The sequence below is a fragment of the Podarcis bocagei genome, assembly GCF_964188305.1.
Source record: "Podarcis bocagei genome assembly, chromosome: 6".
Taxonomy (NCBI): Eukaryota; Metazoa; Chordata; class Lepidosauria; order Squamata; family Lacertidae; genus Podarcis; species Podarcis bocagei.
This window is the reverse complement of record NC_138130.1, coordinates 51,060,065-51,081,421: the sequence shown is the minus strand read 5'-3', so window position 1 is coordinate 51,081,421 and position 21,357 is coordinate 51,060,065. Positions and strand designations below refer to the sequence as shown.

At 41.1% G+C, this 21,357-nt stretch overlaps 1 protein-coding gene and 1 long non-coding RNA gene across 5 annotated transcripts in view; one reads left to right on the top strand and one right to left on the bottom strand.

Annotated features, from left to right (window-relative positions):
* Positions 1 to 5,609: 5,609 nt before the first annotated feature.
* On the bottom strand, positions 5,610 to 12,824 carry LOC308588685. The gene is made up of 2 exons (XR_014008872.1): positions 12,146 to 12,824; positions 5,610 to 6,658 (listed from the first exon to the last, which is right to left on the bottom strand). It is a non-coding gene; the product is annotated as an uncharacterized lncRNA (long non-coding RNA).
* Positions 12,825 to 12,938: 114 nt separating this feature from the next.
* The window catches only part of PKNOX1 (PBX/knotted 1 homeobox 1), a 28,065-nt gene continuing 19,646 nt past the window's right edge, over positions 12,939 to 21,357 (top strand). The window contains exon 1 of one of the 4 annotated variants that reach the window (XM_081197205.1): positions 12,939 to 13,040. The gene's annotated coding sequence lies outside the window, so the exon portion shown is untranslated. Of the gene's footprint in view, positions 13,041 to 13,516; positions 19,674 to 21,357 lie in introns of those variants that run through there. The other 3 variants (XM_081197204.1, XM_081197207.1, XM_081197206.1) reach the window with 3 other exon arrangements.

Here is a 21,357-nt window from a genome sequence, read left to right as displayed (position 1 = left end):
TAACAATCTTACTGCCAACATTACTACAGCTCTGTGACACCACTGCACGGCCAGGAATCTCCAAAGCATTAAATCTTCACACTTTGATGGCCCGGATGTTAATACCACCTGTGCAATGCTCCATATTAGATTTTTCAATTATGTCGCTTAATTTCTAAAGTGATGCATTGGTCCAAAGTCCTATTAGAGGACTTCCTTGCTGCTCGAGTAAGCCGTACATAATGTTAATGTACTTTTCATTTTTATTACATACATTTTGCCACTTGTTTTAGGATTAGAAAAAAATATATATGTATGCTTTGGTTTTATATCACACCAAGGAAAATGAATTGCCAGTAAAAGCAAGCAATTTGGGCTCTATATGCACACAGGAAGCTTACTGAGTAGGAAAACAATTTCCTAGACTTACTTTCCAATTGCAAGCAGACTTTAATTGCCTTCTGTTCGAAGTAGACTTTAAAATGTCTTGTAATCTTGCATAGGCAGCTGATGGATTCAGTCTGATGTTTTGAGCAATAGTGAGAGCATTATTGAAATGCAGTAATTAAGATAAAAACTACAAGCTTCCCTATTTTCATACTTAATTCAAAATTAATCAAAATAACAAAAGAAATTAGGAATGGTTTTGCAGCTGTTGAATTGACTGCCTGGGTTTCCACTCCTTTTTCTCTCCCCATCTGTTGTCTATTGCCATACCCACAAAATAAAAGCTATTTTGAGGTAGGAAACTTTTTCTTACATCTTTAGTCCCATTACAATAAATGTAATTGGGACTTTTAAAGATTAGTGTAATTATACAGAGACAGTGCTTGCACCTCATGAGAATATTAAAACTAAAGTTTTTCTATAACGGATAGATTGCCAAAACATGGTACACACTCAATTCAAAACATGATTAGAGAAGTCTGAAAATGAATTCTATCTACCTTTGTCTGCCCAAAGGTTGAAGCTACGGTATGTTATAAACTTAAGCCAGGGATGGGGAACCTGTGGCCCTCCAGATGTTTGGGGGGCCACATCGCCATTATTCCTGACCATTTGCCATGGTGCCTGTGGCTGATGTAAGGCGGAGTCCAATGAAATCTGCAGGGCCACAGCTTCCCTATTCCTGACTTGGGCTGGCTGCCCAGTAATTCCCCCCAGAACCATGATAACAATAGTTCTGGGAGCATGGTGGGGCTTAGAGATCGATCATCCAGAATTATACCAAGATGTAATTATTGCCAGGATTCTGTGCAAAAACATGAGAGTCCCAGTGATGCAGAACTGTTAGATACTTGTGAGCAAAAGGTTATCTCTTAATACCATGCAATGCTTCAGCAAGGAGCAAGTCAGTCAGTGCAAGCAGTGGAGGGTTGTGGAGCCCTCTTTCAGGCATGGAGCAGCTCTTCAGAGAGCAGCAGGAGAGTTTCCAGTGACACACAGTTGAAATATGGTATGGGCTGAATCAGACAGTACAGCATCATGACAATTTACAATCTGGGTTTTCTTGATTTCTTCTAGCAGGAAAAACAGCTGCGAAGGGAAAGTATGGGTGAGAGAGAACGGCTTGTCACCACCCCTTCCTCATTTTGGCTCACAATGCCTTTTTTTAATGGCCTCTCAACTGCTTGATAGGAAGTGGCACTAACTGCATTGTAATGTGGGTTTCTGGTTCATTCCTCAGGTTAGAAGAGAGAAACTTCATGCCAAACATTGGGGTTGTATGGGAGCTCACTCCCTTGCCTAGCATCCCTTTTGTAGAAGTGAGCTGACAAGCAGTGAGCACTAGGATAATTCCATTTTAATACAGTGGTACCTCGGGTTACATACGCTTCAGGTTACATACACTTCAGGTTACAGACTCTGCTAACCCAGAAATAGTACCTCGGGTTAAGAACTTTGCTTCAGGATGAGAACAGAAATCATGCAGCGGCAGCGGGAGGCCCCATTAGCTAAAGTGGTGCTTCAGGTAAAGAACAGTTTTAGGTTAAGAACAGATCTCCGGAACGAATTAAGTACTTAACCAAAGGTACCACTGTAGTTCATGTTGGCTTTTGTGTAGCTAAACTGACTGAAATCCGCACAGCCTTGATTAATTTCTTTGGGAATCAACTTGAATGTGACACATGGAAGGACTAAATTAGAGAAGAGGCGAGGAGTTGACTTACTATTCTCAGTCAAAGAAGGGGATTGGCCCAAGAAAACCTGCAGGAAAACGTATTTCCTTTGGTGACACCTTTTATAGAATGCCCGGGGTTACATAATAAATTGTAAAGTTCTCAGAAGCTTGGGCAATACCCAAGGTCTGTAACTGGAACTATTAAGGATATATTGCCTATTGGAAGTATCAGATATTTATTCAACTGCATATAATTAAATTAGAAAAGTGGAGAGGCCCGCTCATATTGTCACTGAAAGACTGCTAGCGGTAACACACTAATATATAAGGTACAATTCCATGTAATGGATAGTTTCTATCGCATTTCCAAATGACTTGCAGATGTATGGCTGTTGCAGCTGTTGCAGACCTTGTAATAGCATTAGGCTCTGACTCAGTCGGTTGGTGCCAATGAATTCTGGCAGCGAAATGTGTTTTGATATTCCCAAGAAGGGAACCACAGTCAATAACAGGCTAATGAGGAGAAACTAAACCAAGAAATGATAAGGTAGCTTTCATCCCACCAAGTTTTTAAAGCTATATTTCCTCCTGGGAGAAGAAGCTTATTATTAACCCATATTTACTGAAATCTACCTTTGAAGGACACACTTGAATGTGTACATTGGCTCATGAAATATTTTTCACTCTTATTTCAAACTCTGTGAAAACATGAGGCACTTAAAACCACATTACACCATGCACAAGGTTAATAGGAATGGGTTTGTAATGTTAAAATTTGGCATATAAGAAAGGTATTCTGCAGCTTTATTGAACGGGGCTCAAGGTTATTTATCAAAGTATTGTTTTGAGCACCTGAGTACATACTTGTAGTCTCCAAAGTCACTACCAAGAATACTACTTCTAGCACATTATTTTTTTGGAGGGGGGGAATGTGTTTAAAGAAAACCTTCCTACCAAAAAAGGAGGATTTTATCAGTAAGAATGATTTAATATTAAACACTACACACTGTGAGTGGGCTTGTTTCAATCTTCTCATATATAAAATATATCAGGAAGCAGAAGCACATTTATTTTTATGAGCAGAGACATTCCAGTTACAAGGAGCAGCATAGCAGAAAGGGGGGTGGGAGAGTTCGACTGTTTTCACTTATATTGCTCATAAAGCAGGATTATGTGAAATAAACCCTAGAGACAGAAGCAGTATAATACAACTGAATTCTCTGCTGCGATTAGCACAAGACAGTACATGCAGAATATGACTTTTATTACTCCAACCCCAGATATTTTGGAATATTTATGGAACTTACTGGTTACAGTTGACAAAATAAACCAAGTTCACAGCTGCTCAGATAATTTGTGCTGTCTGTGCAACCATTACAAAATCATATTAATAGATAAAGGCATTCTGACCATTTCCCCTCGAGTTGATTATTCTGACACTAGTACTTCATTCACATCTTTACTACATATTAAATGCCACCCAAGTAAGTTAACATATTACATTTTTATAAAAATATATTGTATGCTGCGTACTTTATTCCAGCTTAAATAAAAAACCCATTTGCAACCCTGTCCATTAGGAATTCTCAAGATTTTAAAAGATTTAACAACTTGCCAACCCCAGAACCAAAAGGACAAGTGTAATACCCATTAATTATTTTAAATCAAGCTTTTTAATCACTTTCTTTGTATCATATGTGCTTTTGTTTGTTTTCTTAGAGCTTCAAAGCGGCTCACAACTTTCACTGAATACATGGCTTGGGCTACTTCCTTTACTCTCCTGGTTGTTGTAGCCCAGTTTTTCATACATGGATGCTGTGGGTAGAGAAAGTTCTTTCAGGATTTAGGGCGTAATAGTCTCCCCCCCCCCCACAAAACCCCCACAAAAAATGGGCACTTTGATCTTTCAAATGCAAGCAAACTACTTCTGGTTCCACACTTATGGCCAACAGAGACCAGGAGGTAGATCATAGGAAGCTGACTGAAAGCAAGGCAGACCATTGCTCCATCTAGCCACAGCTTCCAGAAATGGATGGGCCTTTTTACTTGGAGGTGCCAGGGCTGAACGAGTATCTTCCCCAATGCCACTTTGTGAATTCAGAGTTGAAATTTTAGCTTTCCCAGTTCACCTTACCGGGCACTGTAATGCATGAGAACTCTGGTCTTAAGATTCTGTTCTTCGTTCTTTCGAGAACATTTATCAAGACCAAACATAATTCCCAACATAATTAGGTTCCTGAACCTAATGGACAGTTTTACATAGATAACATAAAAATTAATTACATCACTTCCACACTAATGTAATAGAACATTAGTGACTGTGTAAATAAAGTGTTTGTCAAAAATAATTTACATACTGTTAAGCTTTTCCCATCAAAACGAATACAGGCATCCATCACACATTTCAACAGAGTCTCAAGCAGAAAAATATTTCTAGTGGGAAATGCTTTTAACTCCAATGCAAGGGTTTTCCTAAAGCATGAAGGAATTCAACAGAACATTGGAGCATTACTTGGTTGAGATGGAGTGTGTACTGTACGTATATTGTATTTCCTGTGCAGCATAGCGAAAGAGGATTATGAGATGGGCTCAGGATGCATTATCTACAGTAACTGGTTTTGGTGCAGGTTTGTGACAGGGGAAATTGTGTCTTCCAGGCATGAAAAAAGCAGCCACTGGTATTTCATGTACCAATGGTGTCAATATAAATGATTCTCATAGGTTTAGAATAAGAGAGGGAAGGCTCTTGAAGCTCATCTAGCCCAGGCATAGGCAAACTCAACCCTCCAGATGTTTTGAGACTACAATTCCAATCATCCCTGACCACTGGTCCTGTTAGCTAGGGATGATGGGAGTTGTAGTCCCAAAACATCTGGAGGGTCGAGTTTTCCTATGCCTGCCTGATCCAGCCCAACCCTCTATCACTGCAGGAAATCCCCCACTATTCCAGTATGCCATAAGTGGCCATCCCAGTTCAGTTCTAAAATGTTTAACAAAAAAGAGTCTCTCCAAGAGTCTGCTTCACTGACAAACAACTCATACTAAGTTACTCTAATAACACTTTTCTGGCAATTTGAAGCCTACCCTCTGAAGCAACAGAAAACCCTGTTTCCCATAATCTATGTGACAGCCCTTCAAATATTTGAGGATGACTTTATTTTTTCATTCACAAGCACTCTTGCATACGCTTCATCATATGGACACATGGTATGTTGCAAAAGAATAATACAATTTATGCATTTTTGTTTAGGCAAACCTATCCATATATGCAAAATACTGACATGTGTTTTTACCTGTTTTCAACTTGTTGGTTTTAATCATTTTCTGAATGTTTTAAGTAATTTTAAACTATTTTTGCTGATAATGTCATTGTTTTATTCTTTTTGTAAACAGTTTTGAGGTTTTTTTTCCCTTCAATCAAGTGGTGCATAAATTAATGAATGAAATGAGTAAAATTATAGAAGACGAATTAAACAGTTCAAACCAAAACATTTCACCCACAAAAGAATTAAGCCAAAGGAAAGAGAATTTTTTTAATGTCATACAGGATGGGAACATGTCTCCATTTTTATTTACAAACTTGTAAAAACCCTTTTATTACCGTTCCAGTTCAATTAAAATCATTATTATACTCATCCATTGACTTCTAAGGAAAAGCCAAGCATGTTCCCTATGCGTATTTCTGTTACAGTGCGCAGAATTGTAACAGCCAGAAAATATTAGTATTGACCTGACAAAGTGCTCTTTGTTTGAGTTACATTGTATCAGACCAGCAAGACAGTTAACCTACACGTCTTTCTTGTTATTTTAACAGCTTGACTGAGAAAGTGACTATAGAGGAAAACTTTGCGGAGCAGAGGCCCCTTTTAATTTGTTTTAAGCATTTGTGCCCAAGCTTCAGCCAAAAAGGCTTTCCTAGAGCGCTTACATACATTCAGTTAAAACAAGACAGTCCCTGCCCACAGGTTTACAATCTAAAACACACAACACCAAAAGGGAAAGAGAAGGAAGGCCCTTTTTGTGATCAGAATTCCCATAGTTCCAATAAGTTTGTACAAAGGCCTGCCATAAGCGTTATGTGACCATTAAATTGCCCACTCAACATGTTACAACTATTATCACGGGATCCACAGGAAAAGCACCGGTAAATATTTCTTGTCAGCTTCCTGGACAGGGTCTTGGGGTGGTGGTCCCCGCCTGGTAGAATGAAATCAGTGGATTTCCAGAATAAGAATGATTATGGCTAATAGGGAGTTATTGCAGTATATCTTTGCTCCCCTATTGTGTAGGAGCAAAGCCACTATACTGCCAGTATGTTGCGGTGTATGCGATGTATATCTAAAAATTGGGCCCAACTTTCCTAAAGCTGTGCCTCAACGAGTTTCCCTCAATCCAGGAAGCAACTTTCAAACTTTCCTAAATGTAACCTTAAGGAAACAAAGCCCACTGTTCATCTGGAAGTGCTCACTCTCCTCTTCAGCCCTGAAGAAGATCAAAGGAACAGGAAGAAAGGAAGTTCACATGGCGTAGGGAAAAGTTCCTTTGTAATCAAGAAGCCTGCAAAAAAGATTGCCCAAATGACCCTCAATTTAGACAATTTAAGGGCTAGATTAAGCACTTTGTAGCGCATACCAAGGCAACCATGCAGCAAACCTTTCTCTGGCTCTTTATGGGCCCTAGAAAAGCTGCTGTTCCTCTATCCATAGAATACCTTCTAGCAGAATTAAGCATAGCAATGCCATAGCCCAGACGAGTGAAAGAATCGTTTATATTTTAAGGATGTAAAGTGAGTATTTGAAATTGTAAAACAGAAAAAAATTATATAGAGAGAGAATATGAGGGAAAGAATCCGCCATAAAATGGTTTTCTTTTCATTACAGCATTTTTTAGTGATTTTTTTAAAACGCAGCTGGTGAAGAGGCTTTGAGCTGGTGTTGAGCTAGGAGGAAACTGGAAGCAGAATAAAGCTCTTTATCCAGGACTGGGGAGCTTGTGACCCTCCAAGTTTGACCCTTTCACTCTCTTCAGCCCCAACTAGTATGACCAACCGTCAGGGGTGATGAGAGCTGTAGCCCAGCAATATCTGGGGAGGCACAGCTTCCCCATCTCTGATCTAGATCCAGTGTTCCAGTATATTTCTCTACTGCAAATGAAGTTTTTTTGTTGTTGTATGTCACAAGGACTTCCATTTAATTTGTACCCTAGGACTCCTACCAGCTTTAATCTGGCCCAATTTAAAATGTGGATCTTGCAGCCATTATGTTTATTGCATGGCAGGAAGGCGATTGTCACACAGTCTTTTAATCCAATCAAAACTGTGCTGGCTCAGAATGAGGCTGATCATTTATAATACACATCACTCACTTTGAAATGGGTTGTTTCAATTCTTCATCATGATGTTTTGTTGTTAAATGGCAGTAAACCACATGCTATGTTCATCCTCGCCTCCCTGAAACAGCCTCCTTCCTGAGATTCAGACAGAATAAATGGCTAACAATTGTTTCCTTCTCTTTAAATCATTTACGCAGTCTAAATCTTTCTCTGCCTTGCTGCAAACTTCCTTTCTCTTCCTTGGAAACTGAAGTTTGCTGATCAACTGTTTCTTAATCCTTCCTTTTCTTTCTCCCTTCCTTCATGGGAATCCTTCAGTAATTAACCAGTAAGTGACATGATTTCTAGTGAAACTCTGGCCCCATGTCCATTGCTCTCTTGAGTATCATGTCAGCATTCTGCTGTCATGACTACATAGTAACCCCATTATTCACACTTGGCTCTTTCGTGCTTTAGTTAAAAATGCGTTATTCTGACTGCTCTACCAGACAAGACAGCAGCTTGTTCTCCAGAATAGAACCAGAATTACAGTGGGAATCAGTTTCCCCTAGTACTTTCAGCTAAATCCTTAGTCATTTGTGTTACTACCAGAACACGGAGAAGTAGGCAGACATGCTTAGAGAAAAGAATCCCAAGCAGAAGAAGTAACATATAATGGACAGCCACTGAATATCTAAAGGAAAATTCTTTTACAGACTGTCCTTTCAACTGTTCACTTGAGAAGTGCAGAGTTAAATACCTTCCAAACAAAGGGCAGTGATGAAGAGTTTAAAAAAAGTATAAAAGACACAATGTACCATTCCATGCAACCCTGTTTTTAAACCTGAAATACTATGGAAAACCCTTTTTTACACTTTATTTTCTTACTCTTTTTTTTTTAAAAAAGGAATGTATTGCATAAATGCAAACCCAAAGGCTTAAAAGGTGCCCCATGCTATAATTTGTAGGGGAGTCAGAGGTTTAACAATTGAGTTAAAGGGAACTTATCCTTAAGAAAATGTGTTAACTAATTAGCAGTATAACTTAACAAAATACTTTTTTTGTGGTGGTGGGGTCATGACACTGGATCAGTTTCACAATGTTTTTGGTGCAACTATTTTCTCCCCGGCCCTCATCAAAAGACACGGTGGTTTCCTTCTGCATTTGGAAGAAGGTATTGCAAGTATTTACTATGCACATTATGTATGACCAAGGTGGCGTTGGTGAACAGCAGCTGTTAGCACCACCTGTTAAACATGACAGTGACCAATAGACTTGAAATAGAGGAAATGTGTGACTTATTATGGGTGACATCCAATTAAGTCTTACTCATAGTAGACCAATTGAGATCACTGTATCTACTCCCAGTAGATATTTGGTTGTACAGCACTTTATATTTATATCCCAAGAGTTCAGGAAGCCTCAAAAGCTTTAAAACAGGACTTAAATGCGAAAATTTGCAACCATTAGCTAAGTAGAAACTGCACTTAATTCTTTCGCTTTCTTTCTTTCTTTCTTTTTTACTTGATCATTCAGACCTACTAAGATGGCCTTTATTGCAATATCAGCTGTACAAAACCTATGAAGGTCAAGGACACCTGGAGAGGCAATCACAGCAACTGCTTCTCCTCTCTTTTGGAGTTTCGCCAAAGCTCAAGCATTTTCCAAAAGCAATGCCAGCCCTTTTTCATTTGGACGGGCATTTGGTGGCTGGGAGTTAAGCCAACAGGGAGTTATTTTAAAAGTGGCTATGTTTTTATTTTATGTCCTTACTTTTTTCTGTTGTAGAAATGCTACCTGCTCTGATACTTTACAACACTGTGAGATACCTAGAAACATTACAAATAGAATTATTGTTATATCCTGGTTGCTGATGCCATACTGGAATTTTCCTTGAGTCTAAAGACCCAGCTGGTTTTGCCTACCTTAGTCTAAAGATGGTTAGCTGAACAACGGTTACTCCCATGTACACATTTATAAATTTTCATTTATCACAAAGTTTGCAATATCTGCTTACTTTTGGGGGGGTAATGCCCTTGAACATATAAAACAGTAAATAAATACTCAACAATAATTTGTGGGAAAATACTATTGGTTGTTTCCGATAGTGGCTTTGTGATAATAAAACGGTTCAACTGATGCAAGGAGAGGAACTCTATTTTCATTAATTCTAACTACCAATTGCAACCTTCAACCTTCTGTTTATGCCTTATTGCAGGGGTAGGCAACCTGAGGCCCGGGGGCCAGGTGTGGCCCAATCACCTTCTCAATCCGGCCCCTGGAAGGTCCGGGAATCAGTGTGTTTTTACATGAGTAGAATGTGTGCTTTTATTTAAAATGCATCTCTGGGTTATTTGTGGGGCATAGGAATTCATTCATTTTTTCCCCAAAATACAGTCCAGCCCACCACATGGTCTGAGGGATGGTGGACCACGGCTGAAAAAGGTTGCTGACCTCTGCCTTATCAAATCCCCTTCTGCTCCAGAGGGTCTCCCAACCACCAGGAGCAGATTTTGGGAGACCCAAAGGGCTGCGCTGGGTAAAAATTGTGAGTAAAACCCAAGTGCCTTGCTTAACACAGGAAGCGTATTTGCTAGCTGGAAGCTATCATTGGATGCAATTCTCTAATTCTGCCTGTTTAAATATTTATCTGTTCCCTTAAAGTTTGCTCATGTGCAAGCATGAGCACTGCTAAAACAGGATTCCAGGTGGAAAAATCGAAACTTGAGACAGAATTGTTAGAACCAAAGACCAAGCTATTATCGAGAATGTATAACTTGCTGCTTAAATGGAACACTCAGGACGAGACAGTTAAATCAGCCATGATAAAATGGGCTCAGGACATTGGTTATAACATCATGTCTGAGGACTGGGAAAGGTTATGGACCACCGGTATGAAGTTTACGGCATGTAATGCCTTGAAAGAAAACATTATGAAAATGGTATACAGGTGGTACATGACCCCAGTCAAGCTTGCTAAGATTTACCATTTGTCCGATAATAAATGCTGGAAATGTAAGGAGGCTGAAGGGACAGTCTTTCACCTCTGGTGGACCTGCCCAAGAGTGAAGGCCTTCTGGGAAATGATATATAACGAGTTAAAAAAGGTGTTTAAATACACTTTCCCTAAGAAACCGGAGGCATTCCTCCTGGGCATTGTCGGCCAGAAGGTGTTAAAGAAGGATAGAACTCTTTTCATGTACGCTACTACTGCAGCAAGGATTCTTATTGCTAAGCATTGGAAGACTCAAGATTTGCCCACACTGGAGGACTGGCAGACGCAACTGATGAACTACATGGAACTAGCCGAGATGACTGCAAGGATCCGAGATCTGGGAGAAGAAGCTATGGAGGAGGATTGGAAAAAATTTAAGGACTATTTGCAAAAGTATTATAAGTTATATGAATCTTAAGACGCTGTATGATTTGGAATGTTAGCCCCAGCAACAAAAGTGGTTTATATAAGAAATTGGATAATTTTTATGAAAGAATTAAGGTTTAAATGGGTAAAAATGACAATATGTTATATTTTAAGAGTAAATGGAAAACAAGAGATTTAAACTTAAACTGCAATTGAAAGTAAAAAAGAAACACATGAAACAAGGTTATAATTTGCTGATAATTTTATTGTTAGGAATGCATTGTGCGGGAGATGTGGGGAAGTCTGATAGAATTCTGAAATAAGTTAATGAAATGGTTGAGATTCTCTGTTTTCTTTTTCTTTCTTTTTACTGTCTATGTTCTTTCTTTTCTATCTGTAATTTGGAAAAAAAGCAATAAAAATTATTATAAAAAAAAAAGCATGAGCACTGCTAGACTTATTGTAAGGTATCTGGCCTATTCCAACCCAAGTGGTAAAATGTTTGGCACTAATTTTTCTATCTGATGAAAGAGTCTTATGGACAGTTTGTGCCACAATAAGTCGTCTAGTCTTGAAGGTGCAGCAGTATTTTTTTCTTTTACAAATGTTTAGATTTCTTAATAAATAACATACAAGTTTTGTTATCAATTTTATTTTGAAAAGGTTGCCTGATTGCTAGCCCACAGCCTTTAACATCCAACACAGTTGCATTGTTTTTAATGGGAATAGACAGCTGGGCACAGCAGCTCAAGCCTAATAATATATACTCTAAAGTCCCAACGTTTACGAAACTCCAGCCATTGTGAAAGGAAAATAGATGGATCATTTATTTATTAATCTACCCAATTTATGCCTGGAGGCTCAAGGTAAGCAACAGTTTGTTGTCCCTGCAAACGAAGAACTAAATGTTTATATAAGTAGGTAGATCCCTATTCACGTCTACCAAATGTTTGTAGTTTACACATCTCTGCTAAGAACTAGTTCTGATGAGCTTTTATGGGCAAAAGCCTATTTTCTCATATGAGCACAGATCAAGGAGGTGGTGCTCACTTCTGTAGGATTCAGTGGAAAGTAAAACAGCAACTGAAGAGGCCAGATATACAACATGTCAAGGGTGTGCATTTTCTTTTATCCCCACCTTCTTTCAAACCAGAGAAGGCTGGAAGCGAAAGTAGAGAAGGGCTGGCTTCCAGAGATGTTTCCCATGCTTTGTTTTCACTCACCTTTCTCTAACAAAGTTTTTATAGGGGAAGGCCAAGATACAAATACGTTAAAAATTTAAAAATCCCAATCAAAAGCAGAAACTAGTATGTATGACTGTTCTCAGTTAAGCTCCTAAAATTTTATGTATAGCTCCCCAGCCCTTTAACTACCTGTTATCGAACTACTGTATAAAGGATAAGTAGCATTTTGAGGAGAGATGGGCCGCAATCCTTCTGCCGTTTTCAGTGGTCTTGCTTGCCAATGAGCAACACGATCCGAATAAAGAATGGCAAAGTCACAACCAACAGTCCGGTACTGCTGATCGCCACCCGAGGCTGCTTTCTTCCCAATAACTGAAGCCGAAAGTTAAAAATACTGGAAAGGGGGGGGGGAATGTGCGCCTGTTTTGCTTCTCCATTTTTCCTAAAAAATTACTGTTTTAGAGCTCATCCACCTCTTACGTAGGGTAAGTGAGATAATAACACGAAGGAAGTCGCGGCTTCCTCACGGCACTGGTCAGCCAAGGGCTCCCCTCGCATCTCGGCCCACGGGGCTCGCCTCGGCCATCTCCCACTGTGGGAAAAGGCAGCTGACGTCATGCGCGGCTTCGGCCTGTGGGCTAAATGGCTCCCAAGGGACGGAGCCTTTTGCCGACGACGCCCCACCCGCCACGCCGCCGCCTCAAGCACCCCTTCCACCTCCGAGTCCCTCCAGACCAAACTGAAGGAAGCGGGAAAGGACGTCCGAAGAGAGGTGCGTGGCGCCCCCCGCCCACTTCATGAGTATTCATAAGCATGCTGCGGCCGCGCGCAGAGGCCCGAGGGCGGCACCTTTGCCACCGCCCCGCCCCTTCACCGAGGCGTGCGTCGCGGTGGGCGTATCTAAAAACAGACGTGCCCCGCTCCCTCGCTGAATATTGATGAGACGCCTGGTGCAGCGCGGTGGCGTCCGGCGCAGCGCGGCAGGCGATTGGATGAGGCCGTGTGTGCGTGGTGACGCGCGTCGCGGCGGTGCGGGTCCCGATTGCTGCAGCCGCTTGTCAGTGTGACGAAGATTGGCACCCAGGTAAGCGCTGTCACTCAAACCTGCTCCCAGCCAGCCAGCCATCCATCACGGCGCGCCCGCCGCCGCTGTCGGCCGTCTTGGCTCCGCCGCGCAAACAGGCCCGGGGATGTGGGGCAGAGTGGGGGGAGGCGAGCCCGCCATACGGAATAGCGGGGCGGGGGCATCCGCACCGTAACCTACCCGGAGGGGGGGGGGGTTAGGGGCGTCGGCAGGCAGGCGCGAGGAAAGGGAGGGGAGGGGGGAGTAAGGAAATTTCTGGAACAGCCGCCGACTGGCCGTTGGCTTTTGTAGGAGGCGGCGCGTGCGCGCGCGCGCTCACTCTGTGGAAGGGGAAGGTGTCGCGCGCCTCAGGGGGTGGAGTAGGTATGGGGGGGAGGGAAAGGGCAACAGCTGTTTGTGGCGCGAGGCGGCGCGGAGGGCGGTATTTAAAAGGGGGCCATTTTCGGGGACATTCCTGCGCTGTGGACTCGGAAGCGGCGGGGAGAGCCGGGGGGGTGGGGTGGCAGCTGCTTGATGGTCGCTCCGCGCGTCCGTTTGCTTCCTCGAGTGCGGTTCGGGCTCCCTCCCCGTGAGGGAAGAGCCTTTCTTCGTCGTTTCAAACAACCCTCCTTTTCCTCACCTCACAAACCGGGGCGGAGGGGCGCGGGCGGGTACGCAACGTTGTTAAGTGTTGGGAAAATCCATGGGAATTGTCGTTATGTGTAACCCGGTTGTTGCTAATAAACGTGAGGCGTTTTGCCGCCTCCTGGTTTCTGAGCGTTTCTTTTTTTCCCAGATATTTGCTTAGTGACCTGCCTTCAGTCCTAATGAAAGCCAGGAATATGTATTTCACATAAAAAAATAGTGGTGGAGACGTAAATACACCCATACACGATAGAAAGGACTAAAACAACAGATCATCCACCTGTCCCCTGAGTAAATGTTAGCAGTTTTTTACTTGGCTATATATGGGAGAAGATATGTTTGGAACTGGCATTGAAAGTGCAAGTGCCACCTTCTGACAGAACTGGGAAAGTATGACATTTTCCTTGATGCAAGTACCACTTTTTTTAAAAAAAAGTGTGTGTGATCATGTTCTCCAGGCTCAGCTTGATTATGATGTTGGTAAACATCATGAGGTGCCAGTTCACTATTCTTGCACTAGGTCATTGCCTATAACCCTGTTCAGGTTCCAGTGTTCAAATGCATTAATCAAGAAACCAAGAAATAAAATGATTTAAATTTTAAATGGTAACTGCTGTCTTTTAAAAACACATTGAAGAAAAAACTGCTTCAGAGCTTCTCTTGGGCATCCCTTCAATTCATTTTTGAAAACCAGGAAAAGCAGTATATGTAACACAACAGTGCTGGGATTTAAGAAAAACACCAAATTTTAAGGATATGTGCTGGTTTGCAGGCACTCAAATTCAGAGGCTAGGAGAAATCGCCTCACCAAGCTGATGATCTGCAACTGACTGTTGCCTTTGTCTACAGTTCTTACTAGTTTTGTGGTATAAGTGGAAGTATGCATGTTTTGTGCTAAACTATCATACAAGAGTTCTGTATATAAATAAATGTATATTCTGTACCAAAAAGGGCTGATCTCTTGACATGTATAAATCAAACAAATGTAACAGATTTGCATGGATTTGCTAATTTTGCATAATTTTCTTGGTCACTTTGGGGAGAGCGTGGTAGATACATTAAGAAAGCCATTTGAAATGCACTCCAGCAATCTTGTTCAGCTGTTCCATCAATGTCAGCAAGAATTGTCTATATACTTTCAAGCCTATCTTTGCAAACCTAACAGAAATGTCATATTTTTAAGGGAAACTAAGATTCTCGGGATATTTAATTCTGGTCTTGTGAGTCGCATTACAAAAATATGTGCAGAGCCCTGACTATAAGTTTAATAAGTAAACATTGACATTTGGTCATGACTCACATGAATAAAGAGAATAAAGTCATTCTCAAGGACACTAGATTCTGAAAGATTGGTATGCAAAACTAGCTCAGATTTGCATATAAATTGAGCCATGTGAAATACTTGCAAAAGATGCTCCTGTACTGGGGATTGAGACTGGTGTTGCTATTGCCAGTATGCACATAACCTTAGTAGCTGGTAATCAGTCGAGGCTGGTATAGAACTGTGACCTTATCTAAAGAGGTCAGAACTTGACTCACTGTCCATGTTCTTGTTACCACCCAGTACAGATTATGTTAATGAACTTTACATGAGGCAGCATTTGAAGATGATTTAGAAACTTCAGCAGTGCAAAATATGGCTATCCTGTTACTAGTTGGGACTAGGAGGTCAGAACAGATTGCACCAAATTTGTACCACTTACCTTGGTTGCCAGTGTGTTATCTTAAAAAAAAGCTAAAAAAATTGTGGGCTGGATGTGGTAACTGTTGGGTGAATTTGTAGCTGATTGACCGAATCCAAAGAGTGCTCACTAATGATTCCTCTTCAGGGGGAAAAAAAGGGACAAGGGAGGGGCCACAGGGTTCTCCCTAGGTCCATTGTTCAACATCTTTATAAATGATTGGATGAAGGTGTTGAAGGGATGCTCATCAAATTTGCAGATGACACCAAACTGGGAGTGGTAGCCAATACAGCTGAATATAGAATCTGGATTCATGATTACTTTAACAGATTGAAGAACTGGGCCCAAACTAAAAGAATGAATTTCATTAGGGACAAATGTAAGGTTCTACACTTAGGTAGATCTCAGATCAGATGTGAGAACACGCTGAATTTAAGCATATTGGAGGAAAATAAACGGGATTCCCTCCATAACGGTGAGTGAATACTTAGGTAGGAAGAACCAGCTGCACAAATATAAGATGGAGGCCACCTGGATTATCAAATAATATATGTGAAAAGGCTCTAGGTTTACCAATAATATAACTGAAAAGGCTCAGTAGACCATAAACTTAACATGAGTCAACAGTGTTATGTAGTAGCAAAGAAAGCAAATGCTGTTGTAGGCTGCATCAACAGAAGGATAGTGTCCAGATCAAGGGAAGTAATAGTCCTGACCACACCTGGAGTACTGTGTCAAGTTCTGGGCAGCACAATTTAAGAAAGATATTTACAAGATTGAATGTGTGCAGAGGAGGGTAACCAACATGATAAAGGGTCTGGAAACCAAGCCTTATGAGAAACAGTTGAGGGAATTGGATATGTTTAGCTTGGTAAAGAGAAGATTGAGAGGAATCACAGAATTGTGGAGTTGGAGATACGATAGCCATCTTCAATAATAATAATCTTGTACCCCACCTATTCGACTGGGTTGCCCTAACTACTCCAACATAATATATAGAAAGGGCTATCACATGGAAGATGGAGCAAGCTTGTTTTCTGCTGCTCTGCAGGCTAGGCCCTGAACCAATGCATTCATGTTATAAGAAAGGATATTCCAACTAAACACCAGTTATAACTTTCTGACAGAGCTATTTGACAGTGGAGTAGACTCTCACAAGAGGTGGTGGACTCTTCTTCCTTGGAGGTTTTCAAGCATTTTTCACATGTGATTTAGTTGAGATTCCTGCATTGCAGGGAGTTGGACTAGATGGCCCTCAGGGTCCCTTCCAACTCTATAATTCTTTGATTCTATGAACCATGCTAGCCTGCCCACACAAGGAAATCCAAATTAAAGGGCCTACTCAGGTACTCACCACCCAAAACCAACCAGGCTGATAAAAAGTCTAAGAAGGCAGACTCTATCCCTTATGTCATTTAAATAGGTCTTGAAGACATTTTTTCTGTGTCTTTTAATGACACAGAGTGGGTTATACTGGTAAATGCAGTTTTAACACAGGTCTCACTGAGCTTTATTGTTTTATCACTGTTGGAGTTTTTTCCCCTTTAGTATTTAAAATTTGCTATTTTAAATAGTGTATATGCTGTATTTCAAGTTTGTATTTTTAGATGTGAGCTCCTCTGTGGGGCATGTTTTCAAAATGTGGATTATAAATCCTTTGAGTGAATAAATATGCTGTTGACTTTCCACTGTATTGGTCTATCCCAGGCCAGAGGTAGTGCAGTGTTGCTTCTTCCATCCGTAGGATACCAGTGCAATAGCCCAGTGGAAATACTGCTTGTGTGCTTGCTGCATGGAAAACATTTCTTGATTTTAGTGTGCAACTGTGTATAATTGTACCTTTAAGTTCTGATGAATTCAGACTTGCAAGATTAGGTCTTAGAAAGAAGTAATTTTAATTTGGGTTGCTACTGTTTTGTTCAGCAAGCATATGTAGATGGCTAAGCTGAATGCCAATTATGATATCTGAAATTATTCAGCAATGATGTGTGCACAGCTTGGTTCCCATATCTAAATTTCTACACTCTGCTATTATTGATCTCTTCATTCAAGATTTGTGGTCAGATTGCAGGTGCCCAAGCCACTGTGTCACTCACAGGAGAGACGCGTGGCTTGGGAACGCTGCAGGCCCCATGTTAAGTGCTGCCCCTGCAGTGTGGCGCCCAATGCTCCCCTAGCTACGCCTCTGCATAGTGAAAGGAGAGTACATACACATCCAACATCACAAAAAAACTCACATTTGGGGTTCTAATAATTTGTGTTATTGTAAGGCTGTCATTGTGCAGCCCCATTTGGAGGATTACTAGTACTGCATTACAATCCTGGATTTGCATGCAGAATGAGGTGGGGAGCAAAAAAGAAGGCAGTTTGCACAATAGTCACAATGACAGAAAGGGGTGAAGGTGAAAATGGAGGTGCAATGGGGGTTGTGAAAAAACAAGGGAATGAGAGGTATGCTAAAGCTGCTGAAGATTAAAGCAGGGGCATGAAAGGGTTTGAAGAAAAGAAGGGGGTGGTAGCTTCATGATGGGATGCAAGGTAAAAGTGTATGGGAAGAGGAAGATGCAGGAGTTACCATGGTGGTGGTTTGTGTGCAAGAGGGTGCACAAAGGCAGTGGGGAGATGAAGGTGAAAATGGATGCAAAAGGGAACCTCAGAAGTGAAGGGGAAAGTGGCTTCAGAAATGGGTTTGGGAAGGTGGAAAGTGATCATAGTAATTGCATGGGGTAGGAAGGGGATGCTCTAAGGGCAAGTGGAGTGAGCAGAGGTGCAACCCCTAGTGAAATATAAAGCGGCAAAATGCTTAACAGTTTTTCTAAAGTGCGTTTTGCAGGTCATATATCCTAGAGACGACCCCACTGAAAAGTCAAATCTATTATAAGATAAGTCTCATTGGATAATGTTAAGGGGCAAAATGCTTAGTAGTAAGGAGTTGCTCAAGTTCCTAATTTAGTGTTTGAATGCCATAGTATTGTGTTGTTTTGTGCAATCAGCTTTTTACTGTGGAAATCATTTTGGTGTGAACATGTCTATTTGCTATCAAGGTAAGAGACTCATCAGAAAAGAACTCCAAGTGAATAGAAAATTAGGAAAAAATATAATTATGAAACCAGTTTAATGTATAAGTTGAGACTTCAGTTACTTGTAGTAAATTGTGATTGAAGTACCATAACTCTTATAGAGTAAATATGAAATCAGTTACCCAGTCCTTGCTGGCAAATTAAAAAACAGCTCATTAGCTGAGGAAATTCCTCACCCTAGAACCAGCCCAGGGGTTTTAATCTCTTACAGTCAGTGCTTTTTTTCTAAAAAAATGTTTAAGGGTACTCTCATTTTCCTACTCATTGAAATACTGCCTCTCAATGAGGCCAAACTTAGATTCACAAAATGTTTAGGGGTATGTGTACCCCGGCGTCCCGCCATAAAAAAGCATTGCTTATGGTAGCCAGCAACTTTTTGAAATTACCATTTGAAATTGTACACTAAGGATTGCAAGATTTCTTCCAAAGTTGTCCCCAGGGTAGACTGCCGAAAATAGAGGAGCTACTAACAAAATAGATTGCAATTCCTTTGGGAATCTCTTCTCTCATGATCTTACGTGTCTCCATTACATTCTCTAATCCAGTATGAGGTAGTAAATGAAAGGCTACTTCCTGAGAACTTAGGCATGTACGGTATATATATTTTTAAACAGAGCCCTATCTGTCCCAAAATTGATTTGTTTGAAGTACATTTCCAGAACAAAACTTAAAACTGGGGCATTTGCTTCACATATCTTTCTGGATAATGAGCTAACAGCATGAATAAGATATGTGTAAAACCAGTAGACACAGTAGTTCTGATGGATACTTTCTATCTCTAAAGTTTGAGGACTTTCAGGACCATGCTTGGTCAACAGGTTGAGAAACAAGCTCATGAGAGCCACAGATTATGTTTTGCACGTTGATGGATACAGATGAAAGCAGCCTGATAGCAATGGTGCTGGACAATGAAGCTTCCTGGTGTATGAAAAGCTTGAGAGCCTCTGTTGCAAGAGCTGTTTGTTGTTGACAACCTGTATTTTATGTAGATTGTTTCCATATGACTTTCTTGTGGCTCTTTGTGGCTCCAAATTTGACAACATTCTGCTTGTTGCCCACTCCTATCCCCATTGAATGTGTGTGTGCAGGGTGGGGAGTGAGTTTTCAAAGGAATGATAAGTTTTTGCTTGCTTTCTATGCTATTTTGCTTGCCTAGGGAAGAAAAATGGAGGCTTCTCTGCTTGTTGCTGAAAATGCATATGAAAATAAGCAAAGGAAGATAAACCTGACCATCAGAAATTCTTCAGGTGAAACTTCTCCCAGCATAGTTGCAGTTAGTAATTTGGGAACAAATTATGCTCTTCTAATGTAAAAAGTCTCCATGTTGCGTCTCCTGCATGTTTTCTGCAGTATCTGATGCATCATGTGAGTGATTTTCGCATTTTTAGTGCACAGATTACATATCTTCACAATGTATATCCTCAAGGGCTGTGTATGCCTGCATCTGTGTGCTGATTCACACATTTAAACTGGCTGCTTATTTCATCCATAGGGACTTTGTGAACCAGATTGTACACCAAGCTTTACAATGTACACAGATATAATATGTAGCAGGAGAAAAAGTGTCCCTGTAGTAGGAGAAACGACTGGTGCCGGGCTGTATTTTTGTGCAGCCCAGTTTACACAGGTTGTGCTGCATCAACTTTTCCAAACCTGTTCCTGCAATATGCTTTAGACCAGGCATCCCCAAACTTGGCCCTCCAGCTGTTTTGGGACTACAGTTCCCATCATCCACGACCACTGGTCCTGTTGGCTAGGGACGATGGGAATTGCAGTCCTAAAACAGTTGGAGGGCCGAGTCTGGGGATGCCTGCTTTAGACTATTAACACCCATCCATCATCCCTCACCACTGGTCATGATGGCTGGGACTGACAGCAGTTGTACTCCAAAACATTGTAGGGCATCACATTAGGGAAAGTTGCTTGACATGTGTATGAAAGAAAAGAAGCAGCTCACTATACCAAATTCCTAATGGGGCCTAGTAATATCATCCACAATGATGATGTGGAGGAGTCTGTCCCTTTTGGGATTTCTGGCTTGCTGAACTCAATGCTTTCTTTGGCATACAAAGAGACACCACCTCTGTGTAGCATATACACAAGAGGAAAGCTATATGTGTTCTATGTGAGAAATGCCAGGCGTTTTTAGTTGCTATTCCTTGTTGCAGCCACCAAAAAATATATGTGTCCTATGTGAGAGATTCCATTTACAGTGGTGCCTTGCAAGACGAAAAGAATCCGTTCTGTGATTCTCTTCGTCTAGCGGTTTTTTCGTCTTGCGAAGCAAAGCCCATTGAAGGATTAGCGGATTAGCGCTATTAGCACTATTAGAGGCTTTTAGAGGCTTATCTGCTGATCGGATCAGCTGATAAGCGGATTAGCGCTATTAGCCGCTTTTAGCGACTTATCTGCTGATCGGATCAGCTGATAAGCGGCTTAGCGGCTTAGAAAAAGGGGGAAAGGTGGGGGAAACAGCAGGAACTCGCAAGACATTGTCGTCTTGTGAAGCAAGCCCATAGGAGATTCGTTTTGCGAAGCACCTCCAAAACGGAAAACTCTTTCGTCTAGCGAGTTTTCCATCTTGCGAGGCATTCGTCTTGCGGGGCACCACTGTATTTTTAAAATTATCATAATTGTTCCTTAGTGCAGCTACTAGATGATTTTCAACTTTCTTTATAACCTCCAAATGTAAAAAGAGATCTAACTTCAGGGTATGTGCCATCTGGTCTTGTGACTACGACCAGTATCAAATATTCCTTAAGAGGGAATATTATGAAAAACAAAAATTTTCACAGTGGGTTTGCATTGTTCATTGTCCTGCATTCTTTTGTCGTATATCCCTTTCGACACTTTTATTTTTGCTAGTGAAACCACTATATGATATTCATATATAAAAGTTTGGTCATTTATTTTGTGCCACTAACTTGTGAT